Below are 20,927 nucleotides of genomic sequence, written 5' to 3' on the forward strand. Positions count from 1 at the left end.
TAATCTAAAAAGAAACCTTTGAACGGGGCCCTGCTGCACGTCTGCGCCTGTGTCTCCATTGTGCCGTATCCTGGAAGGGTGTAGCACGATGATCATCTGTAAGAGAGAAAAGCCCAGGTGAAAGTTTTCGTGTGAAGAATTGGTTATTCTCAATAAACCATGAAAATTCAATCTAAATAAGATCGAGCCAAACTGTAGTCCTTTTTACATGTGGGAAGCCCCTAGCACCACCTATGGGGGTATATCCATCGACCCAGCCTTAGGTTTATTTGAGCTGTTACAGCTAGTGGTGCGCCAGACTCGTCTAGCTGTGTTCGCGGTCTTCTCGACCGATCATTTATTCCGGTTGGAGAGGGCGTTTAGTGATCGGCTGCTAAAGCTGCCACATGTTCTTCCGCACGTAAGGAACGTTCTGTGTTTCTGCTAACTATGATGATGCCACGTGGACCGGGCATCTTAAGCTTAAGATAAGCGTAATGTGGTATTGCATTAAAACGAGCGAAAGCCGTTCTTCCGAGTAGTGCTTGATAGTTGCCTCAGAATGGAGCTATGTCGAAGGTTAACTTTTCACTTCGGAAGTTGTCGGGACAACCGAATACAACCTCTAGTACTAGAGAGCCCGTGCAGCGGGCCTCTGGGCTTGGTATTACTCCTTTAAAGGTAGTATTGATTTGGCTTATTCTTGTCAAGTCTATCCCCATTTTGCGGAATGTGTCCTGATATATCAGATTAAGACTACTGTCGCCGTCCATAAGGACTCGGGTGAGGTGGTATCCGTCAATTATTGGGTCTAGTACCAAGGCAGCCGATCCTCCATGCCGGATACTAGTCGGGTGATCCCTGCGATCAAAAGTGATCGGGCAGGCCAACCAAGGGTTGAACTTGGGGGTGACGGGCTCCACGGCGCATACGTCTCGAAGTGTGCGTTTGCTCCCCCTCTTCGTTACGTGAATCATGTTCACTGTTTTGACCTCTGGTGGGAATTTTTCTGTCCCCAGTGTTTGGCTGGCAAGGCTCATCCTCGTCTTCGCTTGGTGTTTCCCTCCCCTTGTGTTCGGCGTTTAGCTTGCTGGCCAGCTTGAAGACCCAACATTCACTGTTGGTGTGATTTGCGGGTTTGTCGGAGGTGCCATGAATCTGACATAATCTGTCTAGAATCTTGTTTAGGCTGGACGGTCCATCTCTACTGCCTTTGAGTGGCTTTTTCCGTTGACCAGGTCGAGAGCCCCTGAATCCGGCGTTTACCACTGTGTTGTCTGGGCTATCTTCATTGTTTTGATGCTTGCTTTTATTGCGTCGTGGTTTTCCATTGCCATCCCTGACTTCGGATGTGCCTGGGTCGCTGGCGCCGCTACGGGCCAGCCAGCTATCTTCGCCCGCACAAAAGTGGGTCATAAGGCTTGTTAGGGCTGCCATTGTCCTCGGTTTTCCTGGCCGAGGTGTCTGGCGAGCCATTCGTCCTGGACACTGTGTTTGAAAGCCGCTAAGCCTTCAGCATCCGGGCAGTCGACAATTTGATTCTTCTTAGTGAGGAATCTGTTCCAAAGCTTTCGGGCTAACTCTCCAGGCTGTTGAATTATATGACTTAAATCGTCTGCATCCGGAGGTCGGACATAGGTCCCTTGAAAATTAGCCCTAAAAGCATCCTCAAGCTCTTCCCAACTTCCAATTGAGTTTTCAGGGAGGCTCTTTAGCCAGTGCCGAGATGGTCCTCTCAACTTGAGGGGCAAGTATTTGATGGCGTGGAGATCATCTCCGCGAGCCATGTGGTTATGAAGGATAAATTCCTCAATCCATACCCCAGGGTATGTCGTTCTGCCGTATGCCTCTTTGTTCACGGGTTTGAATCCTTCTAGAAATTCGTGATCCAGAACCTCATCGGTGAAGCATAGGGGGTGCACGGCACCCCTGTATTTGGATGTGTCATGGCATTCTGACGGTTATAGTGTTCGGTTTTGATTCTGTGTCTCAGCGTGCTTCCTAGATCCGTAGATGGACCTGGTCATACCGGCTTTTTGGTGCAAGTCCTCACGTAAATCGTGTGCTGACTTGTGTGTGACATCGTTAGCCGCCCTATCGCGGCCACGGGGTGGTCGATCCGGCTGATCGGTCGTTTTATTCTTCAGCTGTGTAGGCTCTAAAGCCTCGTCGTCGAATTCAGGCAGCAGCTTGCGCTTTGGATAGCTCTTTGTGTGGCGGCTGCCACCGTACTTTTCTTCAGTGTTGAGCACTTTATTCCATCTACTATTGAGTGTATTTTGCGCGGCCTTAAGCCTTTGCTTCTGCTTCTTCAGACTCCTCACGGTGGCAATAAGCCTTCTATGGAGGTCCTCTTGCTCCAAGTGCCTTTCCGGGATGATGTGTGCATCGTCGTCCGGACTGTTCTCCTCTCCGGAGACAGGTTGATGAGCTTTACCCTCGGCGTCGCCGTGATCGGACAGCGGCTTTGTACTATGTTCGCCGTCCGCTGGTTCATCCCGCTCTGTCGCTGGGTCCATGTGGTCATCGTTTTCTTTGGAGTCGACCGGGGTATTATTCTTTCTTGCGATGTTATCGTTGTTTTTGCTGAGGCAGGATTTGGAGCGGCGCCTACATCGTCGCTTTGGTTGCTTCTCGAGGGAACTATCCTCCGCTGCATCCTTCCGTTCCTCGTCATTGTTTTCTTTGGGTCTATCCAACATGCATATATCGTGTGATGAAGTGGTTGTCCAGCGCCCTGTGGGCGGTGGTTCCTGTTCCTCTCCTGCATCGTCGTCCATACCGTCGATGTCTTTGGAGTCGAAATCAAGCATGTCGGTTAAGTCGTCGATAGTGGCTATTAAGTGGGTGGTGGGTGGGGAGCGAATTTCTTCGTTGTCTGCTTCCCACTCAAGACGGACATAGTTCGGCCAAGGGTGTCCTGACAAGGAGAGAGACCTCAATCAATTTAGCACGTCGCCCAAGGGCGAGTGCTGAAAGATATCCGCGGAGGTAAACTCCATGATCGGTGCCCAATCAGATTCGATAGGCACGGACGCAGGCGGTTCGGAGCCTGTGGATGGGGACAAATCCAAGGGTCCGGCAACACAGGTCTCATAGGAGGAGAAGTCCGTATTCGGCTCTATCGCCGCTGGGTGTGCGGCCTCCGTGGCGGGGTCCATCCACCCGTCCTCGGACGGCACGATCTGCTCCGGATTGAGGGCCGGAGTTGCCACAGGTGTGATCTCCCGAACACCGTCCGGCGGCAGAGCTAAGTCATGCTCGTCGTGACTGTGCGGCGCACCTGACATGGGCTCGAATCCGTCGAAGATCAAGTCTCGCGGATGTCGGTAGTATAGTTCAAGCTTCCAAACCTGACCTGATGGCCAGGGGCGTAGCTCTCGATCTGCTCCAGATGGCCAAGCGAGTTGGCCCGTAGTACGAAGCCGCCGAATACGAAGATCTGTCCGGGGAGAAAAACCTCACCCTAGATCGCATCGTTGCCGATGATCGAAGGAGCCATCAAACCTTATGGTGATGACACAGTGGAACTCTCAGTGAAAGCACCAATGTCGGTGTCAAAACCGGGGGATCTCGGGTAGGGGGTCCCGAACTGTGCGTCTAAGGCGGATGGTAATAGGATGCGGGGGACACAATGTTTACCCAGGTTCGGGCCCTCTCGATGGAGGTAATACCCTACTTCCTGCTGGATTAATCTTGATGATATGAGTATTACAAGAGTTGATCTACCACAAGATCCTAGAGGCTAAACCCTAGAAGCTAGCCTATGATTATGATTGCTGTTCTTGTCCTATGGACTAAACCCTCCGGTTTATATAGACACCTGAGGGGGCTAGGGTTACACAGAGTCGGTTACAAGGGAGGATATCTACATATCCGAATTGCCAAGCATGCCTTCCACGCAAAGGAGAGTCCCACCCGGACACGGGACGAAGTCTTCAATCTTGTATCTTCATAGTCCAACAGTCCAGCCAAAGTATATAGTCCGGCTGTCCGAGGACCCCCTAATCCAGGAGTCCCTCAGTTTGCCCTAAGCCCTAGCACATCGGTCCCACCGATTTGTTCCAGTTGGTCCCACCGAGATTCCTAACGTTCACATTTTAAACTAAATCGGTCTCGCCGAGTTCATCTATTCGGTCTGACCGAGTTGGGTCAAATATGTGTAATAGTTGGATTTTGTGTGGAGGCTATATATACCCCTCCACCCCTTCTCCATATGAGAGAGATCCATCAGAACATGCCTACACTTCCACCATACATTTTTTGAGAGAGAAACATCTACTCATGTGTTGAGATCAAGATATACCAATCCTACCACAAGAATCTTGATTGCTAGCCTACCCGAAGTTGCTTTCCACTCAAATTATCTTTCCACCATACCCAAATCCGTGAGAGAGAGTTGAGTGCTGGGGAGACTATCATTTGAAGCACAAGAGCAAGGAGTTCATCATCAACACAACATCTATTACCTTTTGGAGAGTGGTGTCTCCTAGATTGGTTAGGTGTCGCTCGGGAGCCTCCGACAAGTTGTGGAGTTGAAGCAAGAAGTTTTTAAGGGCAAGGAGATTGCACACTTCGTGAAGATCTACCCGAGTGAGGCAAGTCCTTCATGAGCGATGGCCATGGTGGGATAGACAAGGTTACTTCTTCGTGGACCCTTTGTGGGTGGAGCCCTCCGTGGACACGCGCAACTGTTACCCTTCGTGGGTTGAAGTCTTCATCAACGTGGATGTACGATAGCACCACCTGTCGGAACCACTCCAAAAATCTTTGTGTATCCATTGCATCTGCACTCTCCAAACCCTTCCCTTTACCTTCATATTCAATGTTTTACTTTCCGCTACTACACTATTGGAATTGCATGTGTAGGTTTATTGCTTGACTTGTGCTAGTTGCTAAAATCTGCCCACAACTAAAATTGGGAAAAGGTTAGATTTTTATTTGGTCAAGTAGTCTAACCACCACCCCCCTCTAGATCTACTTTGTGTATCCATTGCATTTGCACTCTCCAAACCCTTCCCTTTACCTTCATATTCAATGTTTTACTTTCCGCTACTACACTATTGGAATTGCATGTGTAGGTTTATTGCTTGACTTGTGCTAGTTGCTAAAATCTGCCCACAACTAAAATTGGGAAAAGGTTAGATTTTTATTTGGTCAAGTAGTCTAACCACCACCCCCCTCTAGATCTACTTTCGATCCTACAAGTGGTATAAGAGCTTTGGTCTCCATTGGCCTTGATTTCCATAGCTTTGGTGATCATAGCCTTGGTTTCACAATCTAGGATAGTATGGCGTCTAGCGAGGGAAATTACCACCGTATAGGTCCTTACTTTGATGGTACTAATTTTGCTAGTTGGAAGCATAAGATGAAAATGCATATTCTTGGTCATAACCTCGCTGTTTGGGCTATTGTGAGTATTGGTTTGAAAGGTGATTTCTTCGAGGATGGAAAAGAACCGGATCATGAAGCATATGTGGAAGAAATGAAGATGTTGCAATACAATGCTCAAGCTTGTGATGTTCTCTTCAATGGATTGTGCCCCGAAGAATTCAACAAATCAGCCACCTTGAGAATGCAAAGGAAATTTGGGATACTTTGGTTGATATGCACGAAGGTACCGAGTCCGTGAAGGAATCCAAATTGGATGTGCTTCAAAGTCAACTTGACAAGTTCAATATGAAGGATGGTAAAGGAGTCGCCGAGATGTACTCTAGGCTTGCTCTCATCACAAATGAGATTGCCGGCTTAGGAAGCGAAGAGATGACTGACAAATTCATCATCAAGAAGATTCGAAGAGCCCTGGATGGAAAATATGATACCATGTGCACCTTGATCCAAATGATGCCCAACTACAAAGATCTCAAGCCCACGGAAGTCATCGGTAGAATTGTTTCTCATGAGATGTCACTAAAGGATAAGGAAGAGATGCACAACAAGTCAAGTGGCACTTACAAAGCTTCAAGTGATGTTCCTACAACATCAAGTGAGAAGCAAGCCTCCAATGAAGAATTGAGCTTAATGGCAAAGAACTTCAACAAGTTCTACAAGAATAGAAGAAAAGAGAGAAGCTCCAAGTCAAGATCCTACAATGACAAAAGATATTCTAGTCGTGATCGTAATTGCTAAAATTGTGGAAGACCCGGACACTACTCCAATGAGAGTATGGCTCGCTACAAGAAAAGAGAAGGTTCACTAAAAAGGAGAAGTAGAAGAGATGAATCACCTCCAATAGAGAGAAGGAGTAGAGATGATCATTATGAATGAAGACCCTCTCGTAGAAGCAAAGATTCGAAAAGGAAGGACAAGTCATCAAAGAGCTACACAAGACGAAGACATCAAGCTCACGTTGGTGAATGGGTATCTAGTTCCGACTCCGACAACTACTCTGATAGAAGCTATCACTCCGACTCCGAATATACTCAAGATGAAGGTGCTGTTGGTCTTGAACTTGTGTCATCCAACTCCTACGACATATTTGACTCACCACATGAAGGAATTCGAAGATGCTTCATGGCTAAAGGCCCTAAGGTATCACACCCTGAGTATGTTGATTTCAATAGTGATGAAGATGATTTGCTAGGTGATGATGATTTACTTGTTGACAACACTAGTGATGGAAACTATGATAAACTTGATAGTAATCATGCTAATCAAGATGAACGAATGACAATGATAAGAAGGAGACTGAGCGTCTAACTAAAGAACTAAACACTCTTAAGTTAGCTCATGAAACAACTCTAGAGGATCATAGATAGCTCCTAAGGACTCATGAGAAGCTACGCTTCAAGAAGCTAAATTTAGAGCAGGAGCATGAGTTCCTAAAAGCTATCAATGATGATCTTCGAAAGAAGAGTTCTTCTTATCTTGCCAAACATCTCCTCTTGTCTACTTATATGCCACAAGTAAAATCTAGCAATAAGAGAAAGAAAGATTCTTCCTCTGGCAGTAACAATAACCATGTTAAATCCAATATTGTTGCTTCTATTAGTTCTCTTGATTCCACTAATGATTCTCTTAGCCAAGTTACCCTTGAGCAAGAAAATAGCTTATTGAAGGGAATTATAGAGAAAGGTGTTTACAAGAGCCTTGCAAGAAGTAAGCAATTTGAGGAAATTGTACGCAAGCAAGGAAGGCAACGAAAGAATCAAGGTGTTGATTTTGAACGAATGTTCAATGCCAATGGAGTTGAGTGGGAAGAAGATCAATACCCTAAGACGAAGTTTGTTCCTCACTAAGAGAAGTATGACCCCACTTCTTTCAAAGGAACACAAGGTCAAGATGATATTCCACCATGTCGGTGTCAAAACCGGCAGATCTCGGGTAGGGGGTCCCGAACTGTGTGTCTGAGGATCAATGGTAACAAGGGACGATGGGGACACAATGTTTACCCAGGTTCGGGCCCTCTTAAGGGAGGTAAAACCCTACGTCCTGCTTGATTGTATTCAAAGAGTATAGGGGTTACAAGAGTTGATCTACCTCAAGATCGTAATGGCTAAACCCCAGCTATCTAGCCTATGCATATTTTGATAGCCTCTACGGAATAAACCCTCTGGTTTATATATACACCGGAGGGACCTAGGGTTGTACAAAGTCGGTTTGTAGAGGAAGGAAACAACATATCCGGACACAAAACTTGCCATCCATGCTTATAGGAGTCCTACCCGGATACGAGGGATAGTCTTCTGCTTTATCCTTATGGCCCATCAGTCCGGGCCATATTGAATAGTCCGGACACCCGAGGACCCCCTAATCCAGGACTCCCTCAATATCCCCTGAACCAGTATTCGATGACGATGTGTTCGGCATGCAGATTATCTTCGGCATTGCAAAGCGGGTTCCTCCTCCTGAATATTTGAAATTAGCTGTCACGCCCAATATGCGACCCTATCCTAAAGGAACTCGAAGGTCCCAGCAAGGATAGAAGCACATATTGGAGACACTTTTGCAAGGTGGATATCATTACGTTGTACCATTACATAATAGCTGGGGATACATACAAAGGCATACAAATGCCACATGAATACATCAAACATCATACATGAGAACAACATACGACTACGGATGAAACACAAAGAGAATCTCAAACGACATCCACCCTACTAGCCCAGGCTGCCGACCAGGAACCTATCCCAAGATCGACGAACAAGAAGAAGAACTCCAAAACAAGTAAACATCGCTCTCACGTCATGATCATCGCATTACATGTACCTAAAACTGTTGTTCTAGTAATCTGTGAGCCACGAGGACTCAACAAACCCATTACCATGGGTATCAAGACTAGCAAAGCTTAATGGGTAAGGATTGGTTAAGTGGTGAGGTTGCAGGAAGCGACTAAGCATTGTATGGTGGCTAACTTACGGGTACAAGAATAAGATGAGAAACTACGCAAACGGTCGCAAACTAGTAATGATCAAGAAGTGATCATGAACTACTTACGTTCAAATATAACCCCACTGTGTTCTCTTCTCGACTCACTCGAAAAGCGACGGTCATGGTTACGCACGTGGTTGGTGTATTTTAATTGAGTTTACTTCAAGTCCACTACAACCGGATATTAAAAAATTCCCATCTGCCACATAACCGCGGGCACGGCTCTCGGAAGTTTGAACCCTACAGGGGTGTCCCAACTTAGCCCATGACAAGCTCACGATCCACGGAGATAATCCTCCATCTCAGGACCCTCCGATCAGACTCGGAATCCCGATTGATACGTCCATTTTGCATCATGCTTTTATATCGATATTTATTGCATTATGGGTTGTTATTACACATTATGCCACAATACTTATGCGCATTCTCGCCGACAGCTGGAATTCTGGGTTGGAAAAGGAGCAAATATTAGAGACCTATTTTGCACATCTCCAAAAGTCATGAAACCTCACGGGAGCATGTTTCAGAATATATAAAAAATATTGGGCGAAAGAAGTACCTGAGGGGGGCCACCCACCATCCACGAGGGTGGGGGGCGCGCCCTACCCCCCTGGGCGCGCCCCCTGCCTCGTGGGCCCCCTGGTGGCCCTCCGATGCCCATATTTGGCTATATAGAGTCTTTCGTCCGAGAAAAAAATCATAAGCTAGCTCACGGGACGAAACTCCGCCGCCACGAGGCGAAACCTTGGCGGAACCAATCTAGGGCTCCGGCAGAGCTGTTCTGCCGAGGAAACTTCCCTCCGGGAGGGGGAAATCATCACCGTCGTCATCACCAACAATACTCTCATCAGGAGGGGGTCAATCTCCATCAACATCTTCACCAGCACCATCTCATCTCAAACCCTAGTTCATCTCTTGTATCTAATCTTTGTATCCAAACCTCAGATTGGTACCTGTGGGTTGCTCGTAGTGTTGATTACTCCTTGTAGTTGATGCTAGTTGGTTTACTTGGTGGAAGATCATATGTTCAGATCCATTATGCATATTAATACCCCTCTGATTATGAACATGAATATGCTTTGTGAGTAGTTATGGTTGTTCCTGAGGACATGGGAGAAGTCTTGCTATTAGTAGTCATGTGAATTTGGTATTCGTTCGATATTTTGATGAGATGTATGTTGTCATCCCTCTAGTGGTGTCATGTGAACGTCGACTACATGACACTTCACCATTGTTTGGGCCTAGAGGGAGGCATTGGGAAGTAATAATTAGATGATGGGTTGCTAGACTGACAGAAGCTTAAACCCTAGTTTATGTTTTGCTTCGTAAGGGGCTAATTTGGATCCATATGTTTCATGCTATGGTTAGGTTTACCTTAATACTTCTGTTGTAGTTGAGGATGCTTGAAATGGGGGTTAATCATATGTGGGATGCTTGTACAAGTAAGGACAGCACCCAAGCACCGGTCCACCCACATATCAAATTATCAAAGTACCAAACGTGAATCATATGAACGTGATGAAAACTAGCTTGACGATAATTCCCATGTGTCCTCGGGAGCGCTTTCCTTCATATAAGAGTTTGTCCAGGCTTGTCCTTTGCTACAAAAAGGATTGGGCCATCTTGCTGCACCTTATTTACTTTTATTACTTGCTACTCGTTACAAATTACCTTATCACAAAACTATCTGTTACCGATAATTTCAGTGCTTGCAGAGAATACCTTACTGAAAACTGCTTATCATTTCCTTCTGCTCCTCGTTGGGTTAGACACTCTTACTTACCGAAAAGATACGATAGATCCCCTACACTTGTGTGTCATCAAGACTCTTTTCTAGTGCCGTTGCCGGGGAGTGAAGCGCCTTTGGTAGGTGGAATTTGGTAAGGAAAAATTTATATAGTGTGCTGAAATTTACTTTCACTTGTTACTATGGAACATAATCCTTTGAGGGGTTTGTTCGGGGTATCTTCACCTCATCCGGAACCACAATTAGTTACCCCTCAACCTACTGAACCTACTGAAAATGTTTACTTTGAAATTCCTTCGGGTATGATAGAGAAACTGCTAGCTAATCCTTTTGCAGGAGATGGAACATTGCATCCCGATTTACACTTAATCTATGTGGATGAAGTTTGTGGATTATTTAAGCTTGCAGGTATGCCCGAGGATGTTATCAAGAAGAAGGTCTTCCCTTTATTTTTGAAGGGAGATGCATTGACATGGTATAGGCTATGTGATGATATGGGATCATGGGACTATAAGCGATTGAAATTGGAATTTCACCAGAAGTTTTATCCTATGCATCTTGTTCATCGTGATCGTAATTATATATATAATCATTGGCCTCGCGTAGGAGAAAGCATCGCTCAAGCTTGGGGGAGGCTTAAGTCAATGTTATATTCATTCCCCAATCATGAGCTCTCAAGAGAAATGATTGTTCAAAAATTTTATGCTCGGCTTTCTCTCAGTAATCGCTCCATGCTCGATACTTCTTGTACTGGATCTTTTATGATGAAGACTATTGAATTCAAATGGGATTTATTGGAAAGAATTAAATGCAACTCTGAAGATTGGGATCTCGATGAAGGTAAGAAGTCAGGTATAACACCTAAGTTTGATTGTGTTAAATCTTTTATGAATACCGATGCTTTCCATGCATTTAGCACTAAATATGGACTTGACTCTGAGATAGTAGCTTATTTCTTTGAATCCTTGGCTACTCATGTTGATCTCCCTAAGGAGAAGTGGTTTAAATATAATCCTCCCATTGAAGTAAAAGTAGTTGCACCTATTAAAGTTGAAGAAAAGACTATCACTTATAATGATCCTGTTGTTCCTACTCCTTATGTTGAGAAACCACCTTTCCCTGTTAGAATAAAGGATCATGCTAAAGTTTCAACTGTAGTCAACAAAAGTAATATTAGGACACACAAACCCCCTGAGCAAGTTAAAGTTGAACAATATTGCTATGGTTAAAGATCTCTTGGCTGATAATATTGATGGGCATGTTATTTATTTCTGTGATGAGACTACTAGAATTGCTAGACCTGATACTAAAAATAAACATACACTTGTTGTAGGCATGCCTGTTATTTCTGTTAAAATAGGAGATCATTGCTATCATGGCTTATGTGATATGGGTGCTAGTGCAAGTGCAATACCCCGTTCCTTATACAAAGAAATTACGCATGATATTGCACCTGCTGAGATAGAAGATATCGATGTTACCATTAAGCTTGCCAATAGAGATACTATTTCACCAATTGGGATTGTTAGAGATGTTGAAGTCTTGTGTGGGAAGGTTAAATATCCTGCTGATTTTCTTGTTCTTGGTTCCCCACGAGATAGCTTTTGTCCCATTATATTTGGTAGACCCTTCTTAAATACTGTTAATGCTAAGATAGACTGCAATAAGGATATTGTTTCCGTTGGTTTAGGGGATATGTCTGATGAGTATAATTTTGCTAAATTTCATAGACAACCCCGTGACAAAGAATTGCCTTGTAAAGATGAAATTATTGGTCTTGCTTCTATTGTCGTGCCTCCTACTGATCCTTTAGAACAATATTTGCTAGACCATGAAAATGATATGTTCATGAATGAAAGAAGGGAAATAGATGAAGTATTCTTTAAACAGGGACCTATTCTGAAACACAACTTGCCTGTTGAAATCCTAGGGGATCCTCCTCCACCCAAGGGTGATCCCGTGTTTGAGCTTAAACCTTTACCTGATACTCTTAAATATGCTTATCTTGATGAAAAGAAGATATATCATGTTATTATTAGTGCTAACCTTTCAGAGAAGGAGGAAGAAAAATTATTGAAAACTCTGAAGAAGCACCACACTGCTATTGGATATACTCTTGATGATCTTAAAGGCATTAGTCCCACTCTATGTCAACACAAAATAAATTTGGAGAAAGACGCCAAACCAGTTATTGATCACCAACGACGGCTAAATCCTAAGATGAAAGAAGTGGTAAGAAAAGAAATATTAAAGCTCCTTGAGGCAGGTATAATTTATCCCGTTGCTGATAGTCAGTGGGTAAGTCCTGTCCATTGTGTCCCTAAGAAGGGAGGTATTACTGTTGTTCCTAATGAAAAAGCCGAATTGATCCAGCAAAGAATTATTATAGGTTATAGGATGGTAATTGATTTCCGCAAATTAAATAAAGCTACTAAAAAGATCATTACCCTTTGCCTTTTATTGATCAAATGCTAGAAAGATTATCCAAACATACACACTTTTGCTTTCTAGATGGTTACTTTGGCTTCTCTCAAATACCTGGGTCAGCTGATGATCAAGCAAAGACCACTTTTACTTGCCCTTTCGGTACTTTTGCTTATAGACGCCTTTTGGTTTATGTAATGCACCTGCTACCTTTCAAAGATGCATGATGGCTATATTCTCTGACTTTTGTGAAAAGATTTGTGAGGTTTTCATGGACGATTTCTCCGTTTATGGATCCTCTTTTGATGATTGCTTGAGCAACCTTGATCGAGTTTTGCAGACATGTGAAGAAACTAATCTTGTCTTGAACTGGGAGAAGTGCCACTTTATGGTTAATGAAGGTATTGTCTTGGGGCATAAAATTTCTGAAAGAGGTATTGAACTTGATAAAGCTAAAGTTGATGCTATTGAAAAGATGCCATGTCCTAAGGGCATCAAAGGTATAAGAAGTTTTCTGGGTCATGCCGGTTTTATAGGAGGTTCATTAAGGACTTTTCAAAAAATTCCCGACCTCTGACTAATCTTTTATAAAAAGATATTCCTTTTGTCTTTGATGATGATTGTGTAGAAGCATTCGAAGTACTTAAGAAAGCTTTGATTTCTGCACCTATTGTTCAGCCACCTGATTGAAATTTACCTTTTGAAATTATGTGTGATGCTAGTGATTATGATGTAGGTGTTGTTCTAGGACAAAGAGTTGATAAGAAATTAAATGTTATCCAATATGCTAGTAAAACCCTAGACAGTGCCCAAAGAAATTATGCTATAAGTTCAGACCTTATATTGTTGATTCTAAAGTAACTGTTCACACGGATCATGCTGCTATTAAATATCTTATGGAAAAGAAAGATGCTAAACCTAGACTTATTAGATGGGTTCTCTTGCTACAAGAATTTGATTTGCATATTATTGATAGAACGGGAGCTGAGAACCCCCTTGTAGAAAACTTGTCTAGGTTAGAGATTGTTCTTGATGACCCACTACCTATTGATGATAGCTTTCCTAATGAACAATTAGCTATCATAAATGCTTCTTGTACTGCTCCTTGGTATGCTGATTATGCTAATTACATTGTTGCTAAATTTATACCACCTAGTTTCACATACCAGCAAAAGAAAAAGTTCTTCTATGATTTAAGACATTATTTCTGGGATGACCCACACCTTTATGAAGAAGGAGTAGATGGTGTTATTAGACGTTGTATACCTGAGCATGAACAGGAACAGATCCTACACAAGTGTCACTCTGAGGCTTATGGAGGACACCATGCTGGAGATAGAACTGCACACAAGGTATTGCAATCCGGTTTTTATTGGCCTACTCTCTTCAAGGATGCCCATAAGTTTGTCTTATCTTGTGATGAATGTCAAAGAATTGGTAATATTAGTAGACGTCAAGAAATGCCTATGAATTATTCACTTGTTATTGAACCATTTGATGTTTGGGGCTTTGATTATATGGGACCTTTTCCTTCCTCTAATGGGTATACACATATTTTAGTTGTTGTTGATTACGTTACTAAGTGGGTAGAAGCTATTTCAACTAGTAGTGCTGATCATAACACCTCTATTAAGATGCTTAAAGAAGTTATTTTTCTGAGGTTTGAAGTCCCTAGATATTTAATGACTGATGGTGGTTCACATTTTATCCATGGTGCCTTTCATAAAATGCTTGCTAAGTATGATGTTCATCATAGAATTGCATCTCCATATCACCCGCAGTCTAGTGGTCAAGTAGAATTGAGTAACAGAGAGCTCAAATTAATTTTGCAAAAGACTGTTAATAGATCTAGAAAGAATTGGTCCAAGAAACTTGATGATGCATTATGGGCTTATAGAACTGCATATAAAAATCCTATGGGTATGTCTCCATATAAAATGGTTTATGGAAAAGCACGTCACTTACCTCTCGAACTAGAACATAAGGCATATTGGGCTATTAAAGAGCTCAACTATGACTTCAAACTTGCTGGTGAGAAGAGGCTTTTTGACATTAGCTCAGTTGATGAATGGAGAACCCAAGCCTATGAAAATGCCAAGTTGTTTAAAGAAAAAGTTAAAAGATGGCATGACAAAAGGATACAAAAGCGTGAGTTTAATATTGGTGATTATGTGTTGCTATACAACTCTCGTTTAAGATTTTTTTACAGGCAAACTTCTCTCTAAATGGGAAGGGCCTTACGTTATCGAGGAGGTCTATCGTTCCGGTGCCATAAAAATCAACAACTTCGAAGGCAAAAATCCGAAGGTGGTGAACGGTCAGAGAATCAAACATTATATCTCAGGTAATCCCATAAATGTTGAAACTAATATTATTGAAACCGTAACCCCGGAGGAATACATAAGGGACACTTTCCGAAACGTTTCAGACTCCGAAAAGGAATAGGTACGTGGTATGGTAAGTAAACCGACTCCAAAACAGTTCTAATGTCAATTTTTCTCCGTTTTGGAATATTTAAGACAATAGAAAAATAAGAAGCAAACCGGAAAGGACACGGAGCTTCCACGAGGGTGGAGGGTGCGCTCTACCCCCCTGGGCGCGCCCCCTACGTCGTGGGCACCTCTTGCACTCTCCGGACTCCGTTTTCTTGCACGATATTTCTTTTGGTCGGTAAAAATTCATTATATAATCTTCCGAAGGTTTTGACCACCGTATCACGCAAAAATTCTCTGTCTTTGTTTCGAGTTGTTTCTGCTGCAGATTAGAGCAATATGTCATCCCAAGATTCGGAGGGAGAAGCTATGTGGCTGATTACCTTGCAGATCATAAAGTCTACGGGGACTTGGAGCATTGTGGTTGGACCACGGAGGAAGAAGAAGACTATGAGCCTAGGGGAAAGGAGGAGACGAGATCAGATGAAGATGAAGTCCCATTACCTCAACCTAGGGACATGCATGTGGAGTTCAAAAAGTCAAGCCTCCCCAATAGAGAAAAGAAACCTAAGATCGAATTAATCCCTTTTCGTCTCTTGCGGGAGGACAAACAAGAACTATGCAAAAAGGTACTAAGCCTTGAGCAGGAGATCGAGGACCTAAAGGAGCAGAATTATATTCTCAAGCACAAATTAAGGAAGAAGCGGACATCATCAACAACTCCTTCATCACCACCTCCGAGGAAGGAAACATAAACACATGGGTATGGGCACTCCCCTTGGCAACTGCCAAGCTTGGGGGAGTGCCCCGGTATCGTATCACCATCACAACTTTTATCTTTACTGTTTTTCTTAGTTCGATCCTTTTGGTAATATCTTGATCTAGTAGAATAAAGTTTTAGTATGATCTAGTTGTGAGTTTTGCTTTATGATCCTTCTATGTAATCGAGTCCGTGAGCTATATAATAAAGATTAGTGTTGAGTCAAGGGCTTGATTATCTTGCTATGATCTTGAGGGAATAGAATAAAAGAGAAAGAATAAAAAGAAATAAAGAGATCATATGGATCTTATGGAGAGTAATGACTTCATATATAAGAGTATGATGAATAAAAGTTGTTGAGAGTTGACAAACATAGTTTTGGTCATCGTTGAAATTAATAGGAAGTAATAAAGAAAGAGAGGTCTTCACATATAAATACACTATCTTGGACATCTTTTATGATTGTGAGCACTCATTAAAGTATGACATGCTAAAGAGTTAGCGTTGGACAAGGAAGACAACGTAATGGGTTATGTTTTCTTACATCTGAGATAAATTATATTGTCATGGATCATCTAACATGTTGAGCTTGCCTTTCCCTTTCATGCTAGCCAATTTCTTTGCACCATGTAGAGATACTACTTGTGCTTCCAAATATTCCTAAACCCGTTTTTGCCATGAGAGTCCACCATACCTACCTATGCATTGAGTAAGATCCTTCAAGTAAGTTGTCATCGGTGCATGCAATAAAAATTGTTCTCTAAATATGTATGACTTATTAATGTGGAGAAAATAAGATTTATACGATCTTATGATGTGGAAGAAATAAAAGCGACGGACTGCATAATAAAGGTCCATATCACAAGTGGCAATATAAATTGATGTTCTTTTGCATTAAGATTTTGTGCATCCAACCACAAAAGCGCATGACAATCTCTGCTTCCCTCTGCGAAGGGCCTATCTTTTGCTTTTAGCTTCTACCTTATATAAGAGTCATGGTGATCTTCACCTTTCCTTTTTACATTTTATCCTTTGGCAAGCACAATGTGTTGGAAAGATCCAGATACATATAGCTAATTGGATGTGAGTTTGCATGAGCTATTATTGTTGACATTACCCTTGAGGTAAAACGTTGGGAGGCAAAACTATAAGCCCCTATCTTTCTCTGTGTCCGGTTAAAACTCCATACCCATAAATATTGCGTGAGTGTTAGCAATTGTGAAAGACTAAATGATAGTTGAGTATGTGTACTTGCTGAAAAGCTCTTATACTCTTTCCTATGTTATGATAAATTGCAATTGCCACAATGACTGAGATTGGAGTTTGTTAGCTTTCAATGAAGTTTATGATTCATACTTGAAATTGTGATTGAATTGGTACTTTAGCATAAGAGATCATATGACAATATATATATGTTGTTCTAAGAATGATCATGATGCCCTCATGTCCGTATTTTATTTTTTATCGACACCTCTATCTCTAAACATGTGGACATATTTTTCGATTTTAGCTTTCGCTTGAGGACAAGCAAGGTCTAAGCTTGGGGGAGTTGATACGTCCATTTTGCATCATGCTTTTATATCAATATTTATTGCATTATGGGCTGTTATTACACATTATGTAACAATACATATGCCTATTCTCTCTTATTTTACAAGGTTTACATGAAGAGGGGGAATGCCGGCAGCTGGAATTCTGGGCTGGAAAAGGAGAAAATATTAGAGACCAATTCTACACATCTCCAAAAGTCCTGAAACCTCACGGGGGCACGTTTCAGAATATATAAAAAATATTGGGCGAAAGAAGTACCTGAGGGGGGCCACCCACCATCCACGAGGGTGGGGGGCGCGCCCTACCCCCCAGGGCGCACCCCCTGCCTCGTGGGCCCCCTGGTGGCCCTCTGATGCCCATCTTTGGCTATATGGAGTCTTTCTTCCGAGAAAAAAAAAATCATAAGCTAGCTCACGGGACAAAACTCCGCCACCACGAGGTGGAACCTTGGCGGAACCAATCTAGGGCTCCGGCGGAGTTGTTCTGCCGGGGAAACTTCCCTCCGAGAGGGGGAAATCATCATCGTCGTCATCATCAATGATCCTCTCATCGGGAGGGCGTCAATCTCCATCAACATCTTCACCAGCACCATCTCATCTCAAACCCTAGTTCATCTCTTGTATCCAATATTTGTATCCAAACCTCAGATTGGTACCTGTGGGTTGCTAGTAGTGTTGATTACTCCTTGTAGTTGATGCTAGTTGGTTTACTTGGTGGAAGATCATATGTTCAGATCCATTATGCATATTAATACCCCTCTGATTATGAACATGGATATGCTTTGTGAATAGTTACGTTTGTTCCTGAGGACATGGGAGAAGTCTTGCTATTAGTAGTCATGTGAATTTGGTATTTGTTCGATATTTTGATGAGATGTATGTTGTCATCCCTCTAGTGGTATCATGTGAACGTCGACTACATGACACTTCACCATTGTTTGGGTATAGAGTGAGGCATTGGGGAGTAATAATTAGATGATTGCTACCTCTGGAGCACTGCGTTGGTTTTCCCTTGAAGAGGAAAGGGTGATGCAGCAAAGTAGCGTAACTATTTTCCTCAGTTTTTGAGAACCAAGGTATCAATCCAGTAGGAGGCCACGCACGAGTCCCTCGCACCTACACAAACAAATAAAATCCTTGCAACCAACACAATAAAGGGGTTGTAAATCCCTTCACGGTCACTTACGAAAGTGAGATCCGATAGATATGATAAGATAATATTTTGATATTATTATGATAAAGATGCAAAGTAAAGAAAGCAAAATAAACGGAAAAGGAAATAGCTTGTTGACGAAAGATTAATATGATGGAAAATAGACCCGGGGGGCCATAGGTTTCACTAGTGGCTTCTCTCGAGAGCATAAGTATTACAATGGGTAAACAAATTACTTTTGAGCAATTGACAGAATTGAGCATAGTTACGAGAATATCTAGGTATGATCATGTATATAGGCATCACGTTCGAGACAAGTAGACCGACTCCTGCCTGCATCTACTACTATTACTCCACACATCGACCGCTATCCAGCATGCATCTAGAGTATTAAGTTCAAAAGAACAGAGTAACGCTTTAAGCAAGATGACATGATGTAGAGGGATAAACTCATGCAATATGCAATAAACCCCATCTTGTTATCCTCGATGGCAACAATACAATACGTGCCTAGCTGCCCCTACTGTCACTGGAAAGGACACCGCAAGATTGAACCCAAGCTAAGCACTTCTCCCATTGCAAGAAAGATCAATCTAGTAGGCCAAACCAAACTGATAATTCGAAGAGACTTGCAAAGATAACCAATCATACATAAAAGAATTCAGAGAAGATTCAAATATTGTTCATAGATAAACTTGATTATAAACCCACAATTCATCGGTCTCAACAAACACACCGCAAAAGAAGATTACATCGAATAGATCTCCACAAGAGAGGGGGAGAATTTTGTATTGTGATCCAAAAAGAGAGAAGAAGCCATCTAGCTAATAACTATGGACCCGAAGGTCTGAAGTAAACTACTCACACTTCACCGGAGAGGCTATGGTGTTGATGTAGAAGCCCTCCGTGATCGACCCCCTCCGGCGAAGCTCCAAAAAAGGCCCCAAGATGGGATCTCGCGGGTACAGAAAGTTACGGCGGTGGAATTAGGTTTTTGGCTCCGTATCTGGTAGTTTGGGGGTACGTAGGTATATATAGGAGGAAGAAGTACGTCGGTGGAGCAACATGGGCCCCACGAGGGTGGAGGGCGCGCCGGGGGGGGGGGGGGGTAGCACACCCCGCTACCTCATGCCCTCCTGGTTGCTTTCTTAACGTAGGGTCCAAGTCCGTTGGATCATGTTCGTTCCGAAAATCACGTTCCTGAAGGTTTCATACCGTTTGAACTCCGTTTGATATTCTTTTTCTACGAAACTCTGAAATAGGCAAAAAAACAGCAATTCCGGGTTAGGCCTCCGGTTAATAGGTTAGTCCCAAAATTAATATAAAAGTTTATAATAAAGCCCAATAATGTCCAAAACAGGATATAATATATTATGGAACAATCAAAAATTATAGATACATTGGAGACGTATCAATGATGGGTTGCTAGAGTGATAGAAGCTTAAACCCTAGTTTATACGTTACTTCGTAAGGGGCTAATTTGGATCCATATGTTTCATGCTATGGTTAGGTTTACCTTAATACTTCTGTTGTAGTTGCGGATGCTTGCAATGGGGGTTAATCATAAGTGGGATGCTTGTGCAAGTAAGGACAGCACCCAAGCACCGGTCCACCCACATATCAAATTATCAAAGTACCGAACGCGAATCATATGAACGTGATGAAAACTAGCTTGACGATAATTCCCATGTGTCCTCTGTCGGGGATATACCCCATGGTATGACCCGGCCGGATGTATGACCCGGCTGGAGCTTGGCGACTCACTGGCAGCTCGCTTGAGCATTATGATTCACTGGTGACGCGACGGGCGGGTCAGACAGACGACAAGGCCCAAGGCCCAATAGGCTAGTTCATGTAATGATGGGCCAGCTTAAGAGGAAAGCATAAGGAATATTCCCCTACAAAGGAAGCAAGACTAGGACTCCACTTGTAATAGAGTAATCCTAATCCTACTAGGACTAGTCATGTAACCCGCCCCTTCAACTTATATAAGGAGGGGGCAGGGCACCCCAAGAGGGGGAGAAGAGAATCGCGAAGGCTAGACACAACTAAAGAGGAGCTGGCTTATGCGGCGACTCCCTCATGAGCATAATGAGACCTAACCACAAACAGCATGTAGGGCTATTACCGGATGATGTTTCCCGGGGCCCGAAGCTGTCTAAACCCTTGTCTTGTGTTGCGTCTCTCGATTCTGATCAACCCCTCTCAAGCTACCACATAAATGCGTTGGCCTCACGACTAAGTCCTTTCAACTAGGACATCTGCCGTGACAATTCCATGACAGTTGGCACCCACCGTGGGGCCTGCGCACGGTGGTGTTGAGTTCTTGAAGGGCTCTATCTCAGGGATTAAGAAGTTTGCAATTTACGGATGAGACGCAACCGGATTGATTAAGTTTGTCGGTCAAACTTTGAATCAGGCAGTGCAATATTTTTTGAGTTCAAGATATGTCAACCGCTGTTTGTTTGAGCGGGCGGTCGAATTACAAGTCGCCGAGGACGTCGTTTTT

This window comes from Triticum urartu, chromosome 7A (genome assembly GCF_056163025.1).
Source record: "Triticum urartu cultivar PI428250 chromosome 7A, HENAU_Tu73, whole genome shotgun sequence".
Classification (NCBI taxonomy): Eukaryota; Viridiplantae; Streptophyta; class Magnoliopsida; order Poales; family Poaceae; genus Triticum; species Triticum urartu.